The 5539-nt window shown below is 40.3% G+C and overlaps 1 pseudogene; it reads left to right on the top strand.

The window, feature by feature from the left end:
- The first annotated feature begins 2049 nt into the window (after positions 1 to 2049).
- On the top strand, positions 2050 to 4067 carry LOC136329879 (T-cell surface glycoprotein CD1e, membrane-associated-like; annotated as a pseudogene).
- Positions 4068 to 5539: the final 1472 nt, after the last annotated feature.

Below are 5539 nucleotides of genomic sequence, written 5' to 3'. Positions count from 1 at the left end.
TTGCATTATCCAGGTTAATGTTTGGTTTTAACTAGATCATTAGTTTCATAAGAAAGTTATGTGGCATAGTTTTTGAGTGTTTGAGTATTCAAATACAAATTTATTTGGCCCTCACAAGAGAATGATAATTTGTTTAAATAAATGTTTATGATTATTTCATTACCTTAGAATTCTTACATAATCCCCATAATATTGAAGAAGGATCTGAAGTTAGTGTTTTACAGTCAGAAAAAATAGATTAGACTGAGTGTAAACTTTTCTCAAAGACTCTGAACACAATTCTGTGAGTCTTTTATATTATACATGCAGAGGTTTTAGAGTGGATATTTTGTTTTGTTTTCTGTTAAGAATTTCTGTCTGACATCTTAGTGTCTGACATATCTTTTGGCAATTGACTGTGTCCATGTGTCAGTAGAATGTGTCCATGAAAACCAAAGGGGTAGTATTTAGAGTGCCTGCTTGCTGCCATAGCAAGAAATGATGAACAAAAATAAACTCTGAACACAATAATTAATTTTTCTTTGAACACTCCAGTCCCTGGAGTCATGCGCCTGCCTCCAATAAAACTCTGAGGGGACTACAGTGCTCCCAGTACATGGACTGTGAGGGGAAGGCTGCATGACTGCTCCTCATACCCAGGGGACCTGGAGACACACTCAACTCATTTAGGGTAGAGTGGGAGCCCAAGGCCCAGTGCATCCCCTATAGACCCACTCACACAACATTAATAATAATCCATTTACTTATCAGCTCATCACTTCTGGGTGAAGCGTACTCATAAAAACTTCTGTCAATGACAGTTGATCTGACAGAACTGATAATCTGTACTGCTACTATTGCTCCTTTCTCACTGTGGATTATGGAGATTAGTTTGTGGATCATACAGCTAGATTCAAAGTGCCTACCTACTCTCTTCTGATAACAATTTTAGTAAGAGAGGATATAAAGATAAGGTAGTCTGAGGGGACAGGGGGAACAGGTAAGGCAATGAGAAGAGTGACAGTAGACTCTAAAGAAAAATTAATGGATAAGTAGAAAAAATGCATAAATGACTAGGAAGACAGAAGAAGAAAGCTGGGAAGCTGATCATAGGAGGAGACCACAGAGAGATCAGGAGTGGGGACACCGCTGAAAAGGCCATGGGGCACCACTGAGGATCTTCTGTTACTTCTTTTTGTAGAAAACAATATTGAGTATCCAAGCGTGGTCCTGAGTTCTCCAATACATTTTCTAGACAGACCACCAATCACATACTTTGTTATATAACCAGGAATCCCATTGTATTTGTTGGGGCAATGGGGAGATAAGAAGACAGACAAGAACAAAAAGCAAATATACAAGCCTGATAGTGCAAGAGCTGGAAGGGAAAAGAGAGACCCTGCAGGAGCCTTCTGGCTGAGAGAGACAGTCAGGTTTTTCTGACAGGGAACTGAGCAGAAGGGGAAGTTGGTTTGTTTGTGTGGCAAAGTAAGTGACAGAAGAATTCAAAAGGGTTAGGACTTTTGTTTTTCACAGTGGCCAGGACATGGAAACAACCAAAAAGCCCGTCAATAGATGACTGGATAAAGAGGATGTGGCACATATACACTATGGAATACTCAGCCATAAGAAATGATGACATCGGATCATTTACAGCAAAATGATGGGATCTTGATAACATTATAAGAAGTGAAATAAGTAAATCAGAAAAAAACAGGAACTGCATTATTCCATATGTAGGTGAGACATAAAAGTGAGACTAAGAGACATTGATAAGAGTGTGGTGGTTACGAAGGGAGGGGGGAGAGGGAGAGGGAAAGGGGAAGAGGCACAAAGAAAACTAGATAGAAGGTGACAGAGGACAATCTGACTTTGAGTGATGGGTATGCAACATAATTGAATGACAAGATAACCTGGACATGTTATCTTTGAATATATGTATCCTGATTTATTGATGTTGCCCCATTAAAAAAATAAAATTATTTTAAAAAGGGGGGGTTTGGAGGGGAAGCTGATATCTGAATCTACAGGCACTATCTGGCTGAGGCATCCTTACCTGCCAGAACTTCAATGCTGCTGCTTCTGCCCCTGCTCTTCAAGGGGATTCTCGGCCATGAGCCAAGCACAGTAGGAAAGAAAACCCAGGTGGAAAGATACCCATGGTTTGGCAAAGCATAAAGCTCCTACGGGGCACCCTTGGCATCTGCATGCCAAGTAACTGCCAGGCAACATTCTTGACCTCGGTCTGGTTCTTCTTTCTTATTTGGGGGATAATAAGCTATATCAGGGAAAAGGAGATATAAGAGTATGCGCTAACTTTATTACTAATCCCATTTTTTTATTCCGTACATGGACCCCTTGTCTACCCTTTTTTCACCCTCTCTCAGTGGTCATTTCTCTGTCTTTCTGCTACCAAAACAGCACCTTATCCTCCAGCTAAAGTAGACCTCGTCTCCTTTCACAAGCTTCAGATCTCGTCCTTTGCCAACCCAAGCTGGCAGCACAGGGAAGGCGTAGGCTGGCTAGGGGAGCTGCAGACTCATCACTGGGACCATGTGTCAAGCACCGTCTGCTTTCTGTGATTCCTCTTTACTTTCACTAAGGAAGAGTTAAGAACATCCAGGTGTTACTGCAGTTTTACATCTATAGTCTCCCCCACTAAATGCAGGCATTTTCCAGTCAGTTTCAGTTTAAATGTAACATTGCTTTTCGAAGCTATTTGCCTGAAGCTCCAATCAGGGAAGGTGATATATGGGCTCTGACTATTATTTAATCTTCCTAACTTTGTGTTCGATCCCTCTTGGCTCATTCCTTCTTAGTTTCACCTTTCACCACTATTCCCACTCTACACTCACCCCACCACATACAAAGAAGGACTTCCATGTACATAGCTCTTGACAATCCTGAATATACCCTCGTATTTTGGCTTCTTAGAATATTTGTCACCTTTTGTTTTCTTCCTCATTATTGGACATGGACTCAACATCTCCCAAGCAGGATCTGCCCTCATTTCTCCCTGGCCTAAGTGTTCACATGACCTGAGTAGTACCTAACCACTCCCATGTAGCTCTTCCTGACTGGTCTGCTATCCTTCCAACAATCTTCTCATTTGGCCTCTTTACATTTTAACTTTTTTTATTATCTTTACATTTTCTTCTCACAGATTTCCTCCCCCTTTTTTGTACAAACTCTAGTCTTCCACGTAATTCACCAAAAAATGTTTCTTCCTTTGAACCCCTTTACTTTCTAGATGTTATGTTTCCACCCTACAATTCCTTCCATATTGACTCTCTCTTCCTGGTCCATCCCCAGAACCCTTTGAGATCCACGTATCTGGTGGCTGTAGAATGCATTCAGGGAAGGCCTCAGAGAGTTTTTCAAGAATCAGATTTCTTAAGTTTCCAAGAAAATTCCTGGAAGCCATCTCCAGGAGCTGGGAGTCAGGCTCAGAATGTCTGTAATGTGCTTAATCACTAACGCATTGTTAAAGAAGTTGTGCAGGGTCTTTTCAGTAACACATGCCTTTGATTCCTGTCATTCCTCCTGCAAGGAGGGAAGTCAGACCTGGAAAAACAAGGTGAGCCCAACCTCCTCTCCCCTCATAGCCTCACTGCTTAACTCTTATATTTGAATTTTTACTTGTTGTCATTCCTTTGCAACACAGAATAAGAGGTTAGAAGGTGAATGTGGGTTCAAGAGAGTTTCTAAGACAAGAGAAAGAAGGGATTAATCAAACTGCTAAGGTATTTGAGCCACGGAACTCAGATTGAGATGCTGTCCTAAAATTCACTTCTTCTCATTTTTTTCCAGAAAAGCCACAGGCTTGGGTGACCAAAGAACCCAGTCTTGGTCCTGGCCATCTGCTGTTGCTATGCCACATCATTGACTTTCATCCAAAACCTGTGTGGGTGATGTGGATGAGGGGTGAAAAGGAGCATCCAGGAACTCATCAAGATGAAGTCCTGCCCCATGCTGATGGGACGTGGTATCTTCGAGTAACCCTGGATGTGGCAGCTGGACAGGCAGCTGGCCTGTACTGCCGAGTGAAACACAGCAGCCTGGGAGGCCATGATATAATCAACCACTAGGGTGAGAAAGAACAAGGGCCACATTTGGAAATGATAGTTTTTCCCATAGTTCCAGTGCTAATTAATGAGAAGCTAGAGAATAGATAGGACTGCTATGCACCAGAGGATAAAAGTGAGACAATACAAATCATAAAGAAAGGTAAAGATTCATAGCAATTAAATTGCAAGAAATGAGAGAGACGATTAGAGGTACTAAAGAAAAATAAAGGAAAGAGAAAATGATTTAGTAACAGAGAGAGGAGGAGATGAGATCAGAAACATAGATTCAGGAAGAATTAAAATGAATACTCTAAAAAATACAGATGGAAACTCTTAGAAGGTCGCAACACTGTGAAATGAAAAGCATTAACTGAGATGAGATACAGTGTATTTCATAGATTGACATTATTCTGTTCTCAATGAAATGGATAACCCATTACCCTGATATTGATCTGTTTGGCTATAACCAGAGGTAGATTAAGGTCAGTTGGGGCACTGAGCACAGAAGAAAATATTGGGTCCCTTAAAAAAAGAGAGACAGGGGAAATAAAAATACATGTTAACCATATTTTTAAATAAATAAAAAATAATATATACTATTAATGTTTAAATTGCACATATGAAACAAAACTGGGTGTCATTAGAAAAATCTGTAAAGTTGGGGTTTTGCGGGTCTCCTCAGAAGTCAGGGCCAGGGCACATGCCTGGTGCCCTCGCTGATAAATCTGCCTCTGGCTCTAACATTTACCCTAGTTATGCTGGTTGTGGTGGCCTCATGGTTTAAACAGCACCGGTGAGACTTTTCTTGTACTGTTTTATCAACTATTCATCCACTTATTCTTTTTTTTTCTCTATTGTATACTGTTTTTGAGATCAAAATCCTCTTCTCCTACAGCTCAAATCAGAATGTCTGCTCTCTCCTGCCCCCAACCATGACTCTTCAACAAAAGGCTACATCCAGAAACCTAGGAGTTCAGGAAACTACTTCTTCCTTGCATAGAATTGATGGATGAAAAACATATTGTTGAAGAAATAAAAAATGGAGCCTGAATCAACTCTGATGATATTTCTTTTACCTTATACATAAAACTCTGGTCTGCTTCTTATTAGACATGGTTCATACCAACAAAGAATGATTTCATTAAAATAATTTGTTCTGACAGAGACTCTGACTCATTTGAAAACCTCTATACTGTCTTCCCCATCTTCTGACAATCTTTTTTCTGTTTAGGCCACTTGTTTATTGATCTTTCAAATTCTAGTTCAGACACCAATGTCTGAATCTTCCCTGGAAGTTTCTTTGAACAGTTTAATTGAAATCTCACAGATAGTACCAGGTGATCTCATATGTGAAACCTAATGAACAAAGTAACAAACAAAATAAAAACAGACTTATATATACAAAGAACAGGCTAATGGTTTTCAGAGGGCAGCAATTTGAGGGGCTGGTAAAAAAAGGTAAAGGGATTAGGTAGAGTAAAGCCCACATAGAC

The sequence above is a fragment of the Saccopteryx bilineata genome, chromosome 3 (assembly GCF_036850765.1).
Source record: "Saccopteryx bilineata isolate mSacBil1 chromosome 3, mSacBil1_pri_phased_curated, whole genome shotgun sequence".
Classification (NCBI taxonomy): domain Eukaryota; kingdom Metazoa; phylum Chordata; class Mammalia; order Chiroptera; family Emballonuridae; genus Saccopteryx; species Saccopteryx bilineata.
This window is presented reverse-complemented; position numbering and strand designations above follow the sequence as displayed.